Source organism: Spermophilus citellus (assembly GCF_964194105.1).
Source record: "Spermophilus citellus genome assembly, chromosome: 1".
NCBI classification, from domain to species: domain Eukaryota; kingdom Metazoa; phylum Chordata; class Mammalia; order Rodentia; family Sciuridae; genus Spermophilus; species Spermophilus citellus.
The window spans coordinates 194738381-194756166 of record NC_138182.1 but is presented as its reverse complement, the minus strand read 5'-3'; the positions used below and the strand labels follow the sequence as shown (position 1 = coordinate 194756166).

The window sequence follows — 17786 nt, the reverse complement described above, 5'->3', positions numbered from 1 at the left end:
AATATAAACTCCAAGACATGCCCTTAGGGCCCACCTCCTTCAATCACAACCAACCTTTCTATACTTACTACCAAGTTAATCTCTATCAGGAGATTTAAGTACTGATTAGGTTAAGGCTCTTATAACCCAATCATTTCACCTCTAAACTATTTCTTAATTTTCTCATACATGAGATTTTGGGGGATAACTACTCTCTAAACCATAAAACCAAATAAACACTTATATAGATTAAGAATGTAAACATAAAAGCCAGTATTGTGGTACTTTGAGTTATTACTTATTCTTCTTACATAATTTTAAAGGCAAATCCATAAAAATAATTGTAAATATATTTTAGTGGTCACATAATATATAAAGATGCAATCTGTGACAAGAACATATAAAGGAAATGGGTGATGTATAGGAGCAGAGTGTACTACTGAAACAAAGCTGGTATTACTCAGACTTAGTCATATGTTTAAGACAGTTAATTTTAGACCAGGAGATCAACAGTAAGAAGGTAAATTTAAAAATATACAGAAAAGAGAAAGGATTTGAAATGGCACATCAGAAAAGCAGTACTTTATATCAAAAAAAAAAAAGAAAGAAAAAAGAAAAAGGCGGTAGTAGTAGTGTAGGACTTGAGTTTTTAAAAAAAGGCAAAAAAAAAAAGACACAGAAAACAGCTAAATGGCAGAAATCTATCCTTATCTATTATACTTTAAATTTAAATGAATCAAATTCTCCATTTAAAGATAGAGATTGGCAGAATGGATGGGTAAACGAAAAACTCAATGGAAGTTAAAAAAACACCTAAAGATGAATGAGAATGAAAACAACCTACCAAAACTTACAGGATGCAATCCCACTAGTGCTCAGAGGAAATTTATAGCTGAAAATGCTAACATTAAAAAAAAACAAACTTTCTTGGGCTGGGGTTGTGGCTCAGTGGTAGAGCACTGGCGTAGCACGTTTGAGGCACTGAGTTCAATCCTCAGCACCACATAAAAATAAATAAATAAAATAAAGATATTGTGTTCATCTACAACTAAAAAAATATTTTTTTAAAAAAGACAAACTCTCAAATCAATAACTGTACACCTTAAGGAACTAGGAAAAAAAAGGCCAAAGTCAATTAAAAGCAAGTAGGAGAAAAGAAATTATAATAAAGATTAGAGATTGATTAATGAAATTGAGACTAGGAAAACAAAAGAAAAAAACAAATTGAAAGTTTGACTCTGGAAAGATCAACAAAATTAACAAACTTTTAGCTAAAGGACTAAAAAGAGGGATGGCTTAAATTACTAAATCTACCTTTACAGAAATGAAAAGAATTATAACTGAATATTAGGAATATCCACATGCCAAAAGTTGGATAACCTAGATGAAATGGACAAATTCCTAGAAACACACAAACCACCTTGACTGACAGAAGGAGAAATGGGGCAATTGGATAGACCTATAATAAATAAATAAGATTGAACCAGTCATTTAAAACTTCTCAACAAGAACAAAATCTAGTACTAGATGGTTTCACTGGTAAAAACTACCAAACATTTAAAAGTTGTACACCATTCCTTCACAAATTCCTCAAAAAGTTAAAGAGAAGTGAACACTTTCTAACTCATTCTTTGAGGATAAAATTAAATTAATACAGAAGCAGACAGGCACTACAGGAAAAAACTACAGACTGATATCCCTTAGAAATATTCATGCAAAAATCCCCAACAAAAGTACGAACAAATGCACCTAGCAGCCTATTATAAACAGTTAACAACTACAACCAAGTGGGAGTCTCCTGGGAATGGACCACTGGTTCAACATATGAAAATCAACTGATGCAATCACTCCTGGAATGGAGGAAAGAGTTGCATAATCATCTCCACTAGGCCAGCCAAAGAAGTTCTAAACCAGACAGAAAGCAAAGATCTGTGGCCTGGAACTGACAGAGTAGATGATTTGTCATGATCATGCTTTGGATAATAAAAGCAGTCCATTCATAGTTACAAAGTTTCCATAATTGCTACTGAAAAAAACCTACAACACTGAAAGGATACACAACACTGAAAAATCACAACACTGAAAGGTTTATTTTATAAATGAATGGGAAATTAAAAAGAAAAATTATTTGTGTTATATAACTTTAAAGGTCATTTTCTTCAATTACATCCTGAAGCTCAATTAGGTCTTTTTCAAGAACAACAAAAAGAATCTATTCATAGAAGTTCAAAGGATTAGACAAAGAAGAATGAAGGGAAGGGAGGGATGTTGGGAATAGGAAAGACACAACTTTTCTATGTTCATATATGAATACCCAACCAGTGTAACTCCACCTCACGTACAACCACAAGAATGGGAAGTTATAATTCATGTATGTATAAAATGTCAAAATACACTCTATTGTCATGTATAACTATAAATAAATTATAAAAAAGAATCTACTTATAAGGTCTATAAAAGTATCCAGCTCTCCTTAAAGTAAAATTGGTTATTTTCAGTGTGCATAGTACCAAAGAGGGCAATATTTGATAATTCTATTGATCTCTGCTCTCTAGTAAAATAGCTTCAAAGGGAAGGGTTAAAGACAAGGCACAGGCAGGGAGAAATATTTGCCAAACAATTATCTAATGAAAATTAAAACCCCAATTAAAAATTGGGCAAAAGAACTGAGCAGATACCCATAAACCTTAATGAAAAAACTGTGTAGGAAATAAGCATATAATGAAATGCTGAACATCATGTATCATTAGAGAATTTCAAATTAAAACAATGGTGAAATGCCACTATTTACCTACTAGTATGGCTAACATTCTGAATACTGACATCCCCAAATGCTGACAAACTATGGAACAACAGGAACGCTTCCTCCTTACTAGATGATAATATGAAATTATATAGCTCTTCTAGAGGACACTTTAGACAGTATTTTGTTTTTGTTTTGTTTGTCATTGGGGATTAAACCCAGGGGCACTTTACCATTGAGTTACATCCCCAGTCATTTTGTGTTTCATTTTGACACAAGGTCTTGCTAAATTACTGAGGCTGGCCTTCAGCTTATGATCCTCCTACCTCAGTCCCCTGAGTCACTGGGATTATAGGTGTGTGCCACCACACGTGGCCTTTAACAGTTTTTGATAAAGCTAAACATAGTCTTATTTATATAAGCAAGCAGACACACTCCTAGTTATTTACCTATTGGACTGAAAAATGATTTTCAAAAAATCTGCATATGAATAATTATAGCAGCTTTATTCATAACTGTTAAAACTTGCAAGCAGCAGAGATATCAATCAATAAATGTATGGATAAACTGTGGTGCATCCATACCATAGGATAAAATCAATTATTTTAAAAATGAGCTATTGAGTCACAAGGAAAGATGAAAGAACTATAAATTACCAGTAAAACAAATCAACCTGAGAAGGCTGCATACTGTATGATTGCAATTATCTGACATTTTAAGAAAAGGTAAAACTGTAGATTCAGTAAAAAAAAAAAAAAAATGTCCATCATTGCCAGGAGTTTGAAAATTGAAAGAAAGTTTGGGATGAATAGGTGAATAGGAGATTTTTAGGGCAATAAAACTGTTGTGTATGATACCATATGCTTTGAACTGCACAGCAGTTAATTCAGGTAACCAGACAAGGGAGTGATGGGGGATTAGAAAAGACAAATAGGGCTGGGGTTGATGCTTGCCTTGCATATCTGAGGTACTGAGTTCAATCCTCAGCACCACATAAAAATAAATAAAGATATTGTGTCCATGTATAACTAAAAACAATTTTTAAAAAAAGAAAAGACAAACAGACACACAAAGAGAGAAAAAGCTGGGGCCTGGTGGATTACTAAACCCTGATAGGAGATAGTGACTCAGAACTAGCTCAGCATGTTTATTATATAAGTTTTCACATCAAAAGTGTTATTATGAGAAAGTTTCTTTAAAACAAGCAGAACCAAGGTCATAGGTATGAGCAACCCAATTATGATTATCAGCTTGTGCCCATAATTTTCTACCCACGGGAGCTGGTATCTGAACTTTAAGGTCAAAAACTGATAATTCTGTGGCTGACACAGAACCTCCTTTTGAATAGGACATCACCATAGCAACTGGGCAATCTTTAATTTAACCTTTACACTGAAAGTTCCCAGGATAGGCATCACCTCTGTTGTCCGACAGCTCAAGGACCATAATTCAGTCACCACTCCAATAACTGTAATTGTATATTACACTATTCATTTGGCAAAATCCATAGAATTGTGTAACAGGTGAAACCTAACATAAACTTCCTACTTTGGTTTAATGATATATTAACAATATATAAATATTGGTTCATCAAGTGTAAAAAATGTACCACATCAATGCAAGCTGTTTATAATAAGGGAAGCTGGTAAGGAGGGAAAGGGGGTGTATCAAAACTCTTTATTTTCTGCTAAATTTTTATGTAAACCTAAAATTCCTATAAAAGTAATATATTAGTCTAAAAATGCCAAGACAGACCTTTTTAAATGAATCTAATCAAGCTCCTCATAGGTGTAGATATTCTCCTTAGAACCCACTTTAATATGTAGATATTTTTGCTAAAAGCACTAAATTTATATTAATATGCAATTTACATTATCTGCTATTTTTATCATCAAATAACATCTTATAGTTTCATGGCAAATGATTCTCTATATGTTTTCCACCTGATTCTCTAAATAGCCTTCAAAAGTAGTCAAAGTAAAATGATTTGCTTTTCTAAACAGATGGGGGGAAAAACAGCACAAATCAGTTAACCTGATTTAGAATAGAATCTAAATCAACAGAAATCTAGATTTCTGGGTACAAAGTCTTTTTCCTAAGGCCAAGATTTCCTTAACTAATTACCAAGCACCAGGATATACAAATAAGATCAAAGTGGTAAAATTTAGATATTATAGGTCTAAATGTCACTCAAGGCATCCATATTAGACAGGGTTCTCCAGAAGAGCAGAAATACTAGGATATGTACATATATGATGCAATTTGTTATGAGTAATTGGCTCATGCAGCCATGAAGGCTAAGTACCAAGATCTGCAAGCAGCAAGCTAGAGATTAGAGAGAGCAGATGGTGCAACTCTGAGTCCAGAGGCATGACAAATAAGAGAGCTGATGGTATAGTTTCAATCCAAATGGAAAAAAAGAATGTCCAGCTCAAAAGTATTCAGGTGGGGTTGTGGAGGTAGGATTCCTTTTACAGTAGGTGAGAGTCAGCCTTTTGTTCTATGTGGGCCCTCAACTGATTGAATGAGGCCCACTCACATGAGGGAGGGCCATCTGCTTTACTCAGTGTTCCAATTTAAATAGTGAATTTATTTTAAACACTCTCAGAGAAACACTAAGAATAGTGCCTGACCAAATATCTAAGCACCCCGAGGCCCAGTCAAGTGGACACATAAAATTAATCATTACAGGGCTCCTTGGAAGTAATACTTCACAGCTAGTTTGTCAGAGATGTTTATTCTTAGTTCATGTTTATTGATCATTATGCCAGGATCCAGGTTGAAATAACATATCAAATGAAATTTAATCTTGTCTGAAGGACATGGAGAGTAAACCCCTGGGCGTTTCCCCTATTTGCAGCTGTTCCCCAATCGGTCTTCCTGTCCTGTGTGCATTGGAGCTTTTGTCATTTAGAAGCCCAACTCTCAGCCTGAGGAGAACACAAAAGGAACTCACACTGACCCCCACATGGCTGAACCAGCTGACCCCAGTACAATAAGCTCCAGAAACTTCCCTACCCATCCTCCTGTCCCACCCCCAGTGAGTCCATCAAAAATGGCCAACTCATCCCAGGACCTGACTCTGTTAGACCTTATAAAGAAAGCCCAGACTCTCACAGTGGCTCTCCCCTATTTTCTTTCCCTAAAATGTGCCCCTCTGGTGCTTAATAAAAGCATCATTGGTCCATAGAGTTTTGTCCCCCAATTTGGTTATTTTTTGCTTTCATTGTCTTAAAAATTGATAATTGCATCTGATCTCAACATTGTCCTGGAGTTTGTAAAATGATGAGTTGTTGATAGATTCTTTTCTTTTCCTCCTCCGCCACCCTCTCTCTTTCTTTTTTTCTTTTTCTTTTGGCAGTATTGGGAATCAAAGCCAAGCCTTGATTGTTAGGTAAATGTTCTACTTAGCCATATCCCCACCCAGTATATAGATTCTTTTTCCCAGAAAATAGAAAAAAAAAAGGCCTCAAATAATAACAACCAACATGAATGTGGATATTTGTGGCTGGAGAAATGTTCTGACATGCTGTTGATCCCCAGAAACTCTTTTGGGAAAAGAATAGCAGTTAATATTCTTTGATTCCCTTTGTTAGCCTGTTAGGCAATCAGACTGTCTCAAATGCAGCTTCACTAATGTATCTGTTACTGTGATCTCTCCACAGCAGCTGATAGCCACTTTAATGCTGCTTCTCAGTCCTCCTGAGAAATAGAAGCTCACTCACCAATCCCAATATCTTCACCTTCCCACTTTCCCATGTCCACTGTATGAGCACAAAACATTGACCAGGACCCTCAAATGTCTAGACCACATTACATCACAAAGTCGTTGTTGTTTTTTCATGGTAATGGGAATTGAACTGAAGGCTTTGCACGTGCCAGTGAAGGGGCGGTGGCAGTCAGTGTAGATTAAAAATAATTGGGTCTGATTGGGGAGAAGGGGGCTGGTATGAAAGGAAAGAAAATAAAATGCCTATACCTCTAGAGCCTTTTCCCCCCTCCTCCTCTACCTGTAGCCAAGATGACATGCTTCCAGGGAATTGTTCCTCCCTGCAGGGAGTTGTAGGAGTTGTTAATTAATGTCTCCTGGGCTGTTCCCTTCCTACCTAGGATCACTCCACCTTTGGTCCACCTTTTGGCCATGGGTCATATATACAAGATGGGGGAAGAAAGAGGCAGCATGGGAGGAGGAGACGTCATGAGAACAAAAAAAAAAAACTCTAAAAAGTATAAAAGAGGCAAGGCACTCTCATTTCTTTAGACACCCAGCTCTGGGACCTTTTCTCTGCACAGAAATCTATTTCTGTTCTATCCTTTAAATAAAACTTGCTTTCTACACTTGCCTCCATGTTTCTTGGGTGTTCAATCTTCACCTCCAGGGAAATGGAACTCTGCTCTGATTGATTCTCATCACCAGTATCACCAGGCAAGCACTCTACCACTGAGCTATCTCAGTCTCACTAAGTTGCCCAGGCTGGACTTGAACTTGTAGTCATCCTGCCTCAGCCTTTCAATACCTGAGAATACACCGTGCCTGGAACAAAATCACTTTGTTTTCTTACTCGAGAGTTATGTCCATTTTAGAGATATATTATTAGGAGGAGGAAAGAATTTTGAAGGTTAGTTAACTTTTTCTTCCTTTTGTGCTTCAACCCTTACACAGAAAGCACACTTATTGCCATTCCCTTCCATTCTGTGTCTCCTTCTTCCTCAAGTTCATATTTCTGCTCACATGTTTGCCACTTCCCTAAGTGTCTTACTCAGTCACACAAATGCTCTTATTCCAAACATACCACAGAAGCATGCTTTTCATCTTGCCTTCTTTTATAGGTCTCTGTCTTAGGAAGCATCTGAGCATCATCCAGGTGAGCATACGTGTACATGCCCAGCCAGGCACAGAGTCAAAGGCTGAGAATGACAGTTCTCCGGAAGTGGTGGAATGGTGCCAAGCAGTGATTCTCGATCCCTCACAACACAAAAAGGAGATAGTGAAGGAACAGCTGATCTGAGCGGCAGGTAACACAGAAAATGATTCCAGTTAAGCTTCTTTCTTGTCAGAACTGTGTGCCTGCTTTTTCCCATGCTAAAAGATTGTAACAGGTACCTATTAAGCAAATTAGAGTTCTCTACATGCATCTTCTGCTGAAGTCAGCACCATTAACCAGATGGAGAAGTAATATAGAATGCCATTTCAAAGGATGGGGTATGTAGATGCCAATTTTGCGAATGAAAGATGTGTTTGCCACTACTTTTAAACTGTTCCCCTTGTGAAAGTGTTATTCAGATTGACACTGTAATAACACTCTATTTTATTTTTATGAGCACATTGAAAGAACACATAAACACCCGACTTGTTCTGAAAAACCAGCCCCTACCTCAGAGCAAAGCTGTCTCTTTGTGGTCTTTTGGGGGTCCTGAATTCGAGCATAACAGTTCCTGCCAATGAATGTGCTAATCAATGTTAAGAGTTGTTTGATTTTCCCCGCGGTGTGAAATGATTTGCTGTGTGATGTTGTGATGCATAGAGTATCCCCCCCAAACCTATAAATCCTCACTGAACTAAGGGTTAGGACTTACTCCTTGGGACCACTGCATCAGAAATTGTTGTGAGTCCAGGCTTGAGCTTGCAATAAAGACCCTTGTGTGATTGCATCGGATACGGCTCCTGGAAGTTATTGGGGTCCAACTCCATCCATTTACCTGCAAATGCCATAATTTTATTCTCTTTTAATGATGAGTAATATTCCATTGTGTATATATACCACAGTTTCTTTATCTACTCAACTATTGAAGGGCATCTAGGTTGCTTCCACAGTTTATTTTATTGTAAATTGAGCTGCTATGAACATTGATGTGGCTGCGTTACTATAATATGTTGATTTTAAATCCTGAGTAGTGGGATAGCTGGGTCAAATGGTGGTTCCATCCCAAGTTTTCTAAGGGATCTCCACACTGCTTTCCAAATTGGTTGCACCAATTTTCATTACCACCAGCAATGTATGAGTGTGCCTTTTCTCCCACATTCTTGCCAAAACTTATTGTTGTTTTGAGAAACTGATGTGACTCAATTTTTGAGAAACCAGCCTCTACCTCAGAGCAAAGCCTGTCCAAGGACGGGGGAGTGGCCCTTGTCCTTGGAAAAACCCACAGAGAATTCCCAGGCACATACTCACCTGCTGAGATATTTGTCTGCAAATAACAGGAGAGATCTGTAGCACCAGGTATCCCTGACTCAGTCAGGCTAGGTGTGGACCCATAGCAACCCCCTAGCAACCACCAATCAACATAAGACAGGGAAAATACCTGGGATGCCAGATGACCCTCCCAGTAGCTTATGGTGGTTGATAATATGTTGGGAAACCATGTGGTTTAGCATGTACTCCTCTCATGGCTTAACCAAATCAGTTTAAATGAATCCCCCTCTTTTAGTAGCCAATCACCCTTACCCAACTTATTTCCACCAGTGAATGTGCTAATCATGTTTTAGAGTTGTTTTATGATTTTCCTGAGGTGTGTGATGATTTGCTAAGAGATGCTATCATGTATGTAAAGTCTCTGTCTTCCCCAAAGAGTGTATAAAACTGCTGCAAACCCTGGGCTCAGGGCCTCTCAGTGTCACAAGTTGCGTTGTGCTTGGAGGTCCAAGCTAGCTCGCAATAAACGTCTCTTTGCTGTTTACATCGATCTTGGTCTCTGATGGTCTTTTGGGGGTCTCGAACTCCAGCATATCAGTTTGTATTCTTGATAACTGCCATTCTGAGTGGAGTGACAGAAAATCTTAGAGTAGTTTTGATTTACATTTCTCTAATGGCTAGAGATGTTGAACATTTTTTTCATATATTTATTATCAATTGTATATCTTCTTCTGAGAAGTGTCTGTTCAGCATCTTAGCCCATTTATTGACTGGGTTGTTTGTTTTTTTGGTGTTAAGCTTTTTAGTTCTTTATATATCCTGGAGATTAGTCCTGACCAGGTGAAGAGACAGCCTACATTTTGGGAAACAAATGTTTTGCCATGCTCAAGGCAGAGCACTATCTCCAGGATATATTCTCTTACCTTTAAAATGTAAACATCTCTGTGAAGTTCTGGCTCAAGGCCAGAGGCCTTGTTAAACAATTTTTTTTAAATCACACTTTGCATTTGCAAACACACTCCTACAAACTACAATACTGGATAATCCATAATGTTTGTGAAAAACTATTACAGGGGCATTCAGCACCTGGAGGGCTGATCTCTTCTAGGCCAGTGGCCAAGTAAGATAGAGCAACAGGAATTGGGAAGTTTAACTACATTGAACTCTTGTAGAGATTCTTTTGCTGATAGTCCTAAGATTAATATGGTGAAGATTTCTGGAGAAGCTTAAATTAGATTTACTGTGGAGGAGGGGGTGCCACTATACTACCTTTCCAATTTGCTATCTTTGCATATGTTTTTTACCCTCATGCTTATTCCCTTATGGTTGCAAGGTGGCTGCTATGATTCAATCCTTATTTCAAATCTTAGACAAATAGAAAAAGAGAGCAGTAAACAGAGGCAGTGTCTTATAAAAGAAGGATTTTTTTCCTGAAATCTCAGCAGATTTATCCTATGTCTTGTCATGGCTCAAATTGTTCACATGGTTCTTTCTTGCTGCAAGGTATTTGGGAAAGCAAGTAAGTATTTTTAATTGTGCATAATGGTACTCAGGGTCCTGACACTAAGAAAGCAGGAAAGACTGGGAATTGGGACTACAGCTAACAGTGCCTGTCCATGGATGTGGGCATTCAGTCTGTTTCTTTGTTTCAGCAGATGAATTGAATTCCTTTTGCTGTCAATGAATCTGATTGCTTTTTATTTCATTACAACTTTTTTTTTTTACTGTTGCTATTGTTCTCACTTATAAAAATCATGAACTTCTCTTTTCCTTCTCATTTGTTTCTGATTTTTCTCTCCCCAATTATGTAATTTGTTCATTGCTGCATTTACTGCATTGCTACAGTAAAGTTTGAGTCATGCACATATCTCATGAGTCAGTTCTTGTTCTACATGAAACAACAACAACAAAACATGGTTATTTTCTCTCTTCTAAGGTCTCCAAATGTCTTCTATCTTTCTTTTTTTAAAATCTTTCCTCAAAGAAAGGATTTTTAAGTTCTTTTTGGTTCTGTGGTCAGAGAAGCCAGTGGAAGGCACTTATTTTAAATATATCTTGCTGCTTCAAGAGACATTTGTAAAATAGCCTCTCCCAATTACCCACTCTAATACCTTCTAGAGAAATAAAGAAAAATAAAATTCAAAGCAACGAAAAGAAGACTGTCAGTCTACCTGTTGCCAGAATCTTAGTAGTTTTCTGACTTACTAAATGTCATGAAACTTCATTGCACATTGTTATCAAAGGAAATAACGCTGTTATGCTCAAATTCGGTATCCCCAAAAGACCACCAGAGATCAAGATCGATGTAAGCAGCAAAGGGATGTTTATTGCGAGCTAGCTCGGTCCTCCATGCACACACAGAAACTGGTGACACTGAGAGCCCCGAGCCCAGGTTTGCAGCAGTTTTATACACTCTTTGGGGAAGGCAGGGACTTCACATACATCATAGTATCTCTTAGCAAATCATCACATACCACGGGAAAATCATAAAACAACTCTAAAATATGATTAGCACATTCACTTGTGGGAACAAGTTGGGTAAGGGTGATTGGTTAGTGCAAGAGGGGGATTCATTTGAACTGATTGGTTTAGGCAGGAGGGGTGTACATGCTAAACCACATGGTTTCCCAACATATTATCAACCACCATAAACTACTGGGAGGGTCATCTGGCATCCCAGGTATTTTCCTTGTCTCATGCTGATTGGTGGCTGCTAGGGGGTTGCTATGGGTTCCCACCTACCCTGACTGAGTCAGGGACACCTGGCTCAGTAGATCGCTCCTGTTATTTGTAGATAAACAAGGGTATGTGCCTAGGAGTGCTCTGTGGGTCTTTCCAAGGACAAGGGTCACGCCCCCTTCCTTGGACAGGCTTTGCTCTGAGGTAGGGGCTGGTTTTTCAAGGCATTTCTGAATGTCTGAAAGTAGGTGTGGATACCATCCATCTTTGTCTTCCCATTTTCTACTCCAGCATATTTTTGTTGTTAACTCAGGAAGAAAACTTTATCATTCTTTTTTTTTTTTTTAAAGAGAGAGTGAGAGAGGAGAGAGAGAGAGAATTTTTAATATTTATTTTTTAGTTCTCGGCGGACACAACATCTTTGTTGGTATGTGGTGCTGAGGATCAAACCCGGGCCGCACACATGCCAGGCGAGCGCGCTACCGCTTGAGCCACATCCCCAGCCCTATCATTCTTTAATGACAGAGTACAAGTGCAAATGCTAACAAGTCGAATATTCCCACAGGGCTCAAGAAAAAAAGGTGAAGAATCTACTTTCCGAGGAAACCAGCTCAAGAAATAAGTCCATAGGCTTATAGACACAGGAGTGGCTCAACTAACCGTAGGAGCCAGAGTTCTGAAATTGGTTTCTTTGATACCCACCTCTGGGAGCATCAGAAAGTAAGAGTTTATTAAAGCTCTAATTTTGCACTTGGACTGATCAAACTCTACATAGTTGGGAAACAAAAATTCCTTAAGGGCAAGTCACCTCTTGGTACTCTTCAGGTATATGTAGGTTTATTTTGTCTCTACAGGTGTTTGTTCACCCACACTGTGCTACTGTTCAAGCCTATTAGCATAAGGACAAAAGGTTGGATATGGTGCCAATGAGCAGACTGTCATGCTGTACCTGACTAATGTGGGTGTCCTACCTGCCTGGCCTTGCCTTGTACCAATAGCTCTTCCATCACCAGTTTGCAAAAATGCCTATTCATTTGATTTGGCTCTTGTAGTTTGTAATGGCCCACTTGTCACTTGTGTTGACTTGGACTTCAACTAATTATGACATTTCTGTGGGTTGGTTGGACCAATGTAAATGGCACCTGCAGATTATGTGTGTCTCTAGTGACAGAATGGGAATAAAAAAGATAAGAATCTACTTTCCAGCGAAACCAGCATATAAAAGCAGAAAAATGTTGAGTTTTTATAGAACTGATAAGGGGACCTAAAGCATGGACATGATCTTTTAGAAAAATCAAGCAAAGATTATGCATAGCCAACCTCCATGGCCAAATATGGTCTCCAAAAACTAGTTTTGAACTGTAAATTAAAAATCTTTATTCAAGGGGGAAATTAAACCTATCCATTCCCCACTCATCACAGGTGTATTTACTTGCCAATGTTTCATGCTGTGTTTGAAACATTTTTGACGGTTTTTATCTTCTTGCTCATAATGGTTGTAAAGAGGCTTTTTGGTCACAAGTTTCAAGCTCTCCATGTGATTAGGGCATGACCGATTGCTAGACTCGAGTTCTAGAATAATGTAGTGTCACAAGTTGTCCCTGGGCTGTGTGGATGAACTATTGTGCATAGTAGCCAAAAGAGGGGATCGGCCTGGCACTGAGAACTCCCTGTCAGAGATTGACTGCATGATGCAGGTGCACCTCCCCCTCTAGCTTTGCCTAAGATCCCACACAGCACCTGAGTGGGTATGACTGGCCAAGATGTCAATCAATCTGCTGACCATGAGACATCACAAAGCAAGACCTCACCCTTGAAACCTTATCCCTCTCTGAGGTCCCTGCTATAAAATAAAGGAACTCCAGATCATGCTCTCTTTCTAGCACTCTCTTTCCAGCATAGAAGCTGACCCTTAAGGTTTTAGAGCCCTCCCACTCTCAGTTAAAAACTACTCTCTATGTTGTGTGATTTTTCACCATTAGTTTAATGTTGCAGGTAGCTCATTTAAGCCCAGTTTGTCTCTACTGTGTGGGTCGAGGTCAAGAATCTAGCTATGGATTATTCTCATGTTTGCCCTTTGTGACTGAACTTTGTCTTGACATCCTAAACACTATCATCACTCTGCTTTAACACATTCCATAATAGAGGCTGATAAAATGCTTAGCATAGCTTTGATTTCAAGTGTACTTGAATTCCTAAAGCAACGGAGCTAACAAGATTCTGAAATTTTATATAGCAAAGAGACATCATATTTTACTTATGTAATTGGTAAAGAATATTAAATTTGTTCATGAAAAGTATTGGCAATTTGATAGAGGTAAAGGATTCTTATACATGCTAGAGATGGTACAAATTAGTACAGTATGTGGAGAAAATTTTGTAATATCCACTGAAATTTTAAAATTCACTTCTCTAAAAACCTAAGAATTATTTTTCTAGGTATCTACAGTCTGGAAAAGTACTTGTACATGTTAACAAAGAGAAAATTATGGGAGCAATCTGTAATAGCAAAAGTATTTGTAATAGTGAATTATTGGAATCTTCAATCATTAACAAAATACCAAAGTTAATTATTTATATCCGGATTATGCAATGCAATGATGCAATGTTGCCAGGGGAATAAAACCAATTTAAAAAATGATATGTCCCATAAACTAGCATCTATAAAGAAAATAATAGTAATACTACCATGAACACAAGCACACACAGACATAAATATAATACATATGAACCTAAACTTTGGCATTCAAATGTATAGAAAATATTTGAAAAGACTTTTAAAAGGGAAACACTCCATTTTTCTAAATTATTTAATATTTTATGAAGAAAATGTTTGTATAGTGCTTGTGTGATTAAATACTAGTAATGAAAATTACAATATATGCTTCATTTTCCCCCCAACACACACTGTGTCCTGAAAAAGAGGACTGGATTTTCACAAGAAGAATTTCTAGGTAAATCAGAACTCATTCCGTTGAAAGCTTGCATAAAACTAATTGGAGACGTTATTGATAAGATATTAAAAATGGAACATTTGTCTCATTTGTTGTATTAAGATGATAAATATAAAAAAATTTGGAAGTATTTCTATAATATAAAGTGTGGCACATATACAAATCTTATAAGGGCTATGATCAAAACCCAGTTTATCAACCCTTTACCCAAGATCTTCTCAAGATCATAAAGGTTTTTAAACTATAATAAAAAGGTTGGAAATTAAAGATTTCTTTAAAAAATCAAAACCACATCCTGATAGTCAGTGATGTGTCATTGCTACTGAGGAAACAAAGAGGTGTTTCCCAATTGTACTCCCCAAACAAGAGGACTTTGATCAAATTTCAAATTAATCTGTATGTGTGTCTCCTGACACTTGAGCAATACTGTGGATTTAAGTCTGAAAAACAACTGAAAGTTCTAAAACATCAGATCTGACTGAAGTACTCTATTACTAACAAATTAGAGAGCCAAGCTTTGGGGCTTTTCATTATTTCCACCCACTGATGTTAGACCAAAGCTGCATGCACAAGACCAAATGCAGACACAGTACCAGTAAGTCTGTTTAGAGAGATAATGGAATCACAATCAAGAGTGACTTATACAGTTTTTTTTTTTTTTTTTTTTTTTTTTTTTTTTTTTTTACCTCAGAAGAGCACTGTCCAAAGAATAATTAAAGACACTCCACTGGAGAGCACCTCATCAATATTAAAGAAACTCTGATGAGCCATTCCCCAGTGATGGGTTATCTCTGCACCCAATAGGGCAACTATTCCTTTTGTTAAGGTTAGAGAACCTGTACACATCTGCCAACTCAAAATCTTCTGCATTTCTTCCCTCTCTGCTTTGACCTTGATGGAACAGAGGTGATATAATTATCAGAAATAGAGGAGGGGGCTGGGGTTGTGGCTCAATGGCAGAGCACTTGCCTAGCACATGTGAGGCACTGGGTTTAATCCTCCGCACTACATAAAAATAAACAAATAAAATAAAAGCATGCTGTCTATCTACAACTATAAAAATTAAAAAGAAAGAAAGAAATATAGGAGACATACAGCATGAAGAAAGAGAAGTCAATTCAAGTCTTTTAACTCTATAGGCTTCAAACCTACACTGCTTCTCAGTTGGAGAGAATAAGAAAGCTTTTACTTTTATTTTAAGAATATTATGTTTTATAGGTACAACATTATACTGCTTTGGAATTTATTCATTTTATTTAACTGATATTGTTTATTGATTGACAACAACTAATATCCTCCTTCCCCAAACCCTGGGTAATAACCATTCCAGTCACTGATGTTCTTAAATATGACTATGTCAGATCATATAAGTATTCATATACTCATGCAATTGTTGTATTTCTATATCTGGCTTATTTTCCTTAGCATAATGGCCTCAAGGTCCACTCATATTATTAAATATTGTAGAATTTACCTCTAATTTCCATTGTATATATGTAGCATATTTTATTTATCTATCTTCTATTGGTGGATATTTGGTTGTTTCCATATTTTGTCTGAGTAGTGCTTCAGTGGACATGAGGGTGCTAATATATCTTGGAGATCCTGAATTCAGTTATTTAGGATAGATAACCAGAAGTGGAATTTCCTGATCATATGGCAGCTCTATTTTTAATTTTTGAGGAACATCCATATTATTTTCTATAGCTGCTGCACCATTTTGCATTGTCACAATTGGCATACAAGGGTTCCAATTTCTCCATATTCTTTAACATTTGGGTCAAAGTAAAAATATAAAGGAAACTCAGAAAATATGTTGAGACGAGTGAAAGTACAAAATATCGACAACACAGTGGATGTATCAAACACATGTATGAGAGGAATTCAGAGTGACCAATGTACACAAAAGAGAGATCTCAAATAAACAGCTTAAAACAAGTATAAACCTAATATCACCAATGAGTTTCAACGTGTCCACTTTAGCACACAATTAAAACTCTTAACTTCATTTTAAAGCTGCTTCTTCTGGCTTCTTGAACTATCAGATTAAGTTGTTTATTTGAGATCTTCCTTCTATTTAAAAAAAATATTGCAGAATTTCCCTCTAAGGCAGAATAGTAAAGCCAGAAAAAGAAGTTTAAATTAAGCCTTAATTTAAGCTGAAAAAGAAACATTAATTACTGATTTGAGACTGTTTGGAGGACAATTATCTAACAGAGAGCAAATGAGACTGTTTGAAGTTTCCCACTTACTGAATATGCTATACAGAATGAGTTTCAAAAACTGGGTTTCAACCTAAATGTCCTCCAACGAATGAATAGATGCATAAAATGTGGTACATGAATACATTGGAATGCTTAACTATTCAACCTTACAGGGAAATTCAACATCTTTTCCTTAGAACAGAAGACAGATCTCAAAAAAACAAATTAATCTGACATTTCAAGGAACCAGAAAAAGAAGTCTTAACTTTAAATAAAGTTAAAAGTTTTAATTATATGCTGAAATTGTCACATTAATTACTGGATTGAGACTATTTGGAGGACTATGGTCTAGGAGAGAGAAGATGGGTGTGCCTGAAGTTTCCCCATGTACTGAACCACTACACAGACTGAGTTTCAAAGGCAGTGGTAGGAAGCAGATAAAGTTGCTTTTTAATTGTGTCCCATTAGTCCTATTGTCTTTTATATAAGAACATGTCATTTATATAAAAACTGACAAAAATTAGTGAGAGAGAATATATCTATATCTATATCTATATCTATATCTAATCTTATGGATTTCAGCATCAGAATGAGACACATGTATTTCTATATTTTTAGAGTGGGGATGTAGTGCAGTGCTTTACTTGTAGCACTTGCCTAGCTTGTGAGAAACCCCCAGGTGGGATCCCCAGGCAACACACACACACACACACACACACACACATGAATATTTTACTGGTACAGTGGCCAATTAAATCTGTTTGCTTTCTCCATTATCAGGTTTTTGTGTTTAATCCAGAGGACGAATGAGGTCTTCTGACACACTGAGTTCTACTTTTAAATAAAATATCAATTTTCTATGCAAACCAAAAGCCATCTAAAAGATACCCACACATTTCAGGGCTGTGCTGACATTCCCACAATCACTGTGTCTCCAATTTCTTTTTTTCACTTACACTGTCTTATTCTCATTTTACTCATCCAGTGTAAACCCTACCCCCTTCCTTAATTATTTATAATTACCCACTTATGCTCAGTGTGCAGGAGCCTGAACAATGACTTTTTATTGATTAATTTAGCCAAGAATTTGAGA

At 37.0% G+C, this 17786-nt stretch overlaps 1 protein-coding gene across 1 annotated transcript in view; it reads left to right on the top strand.

Annotated features, from left to right (window-relative positions):
• SLC25A46 (solute carrier family 25 member 46) overlaps window positions 1–11956 on the top strand; it is a 43198-nt gene extending 31242 nt beyond the window's left edge. Inside the window, exon 9 of the mRNA XM_081281378.1 lies at window positions 11896–11956. The gene's annotated coding sequence lies outside the window, so the exon portion shown is untranslated. The remainder of the gene's footprint in view (window positions 1–11895) is intronic.
• The last annotated feature ends 5830 nt before the right edge of the window (window positions 11957–17786 follow it).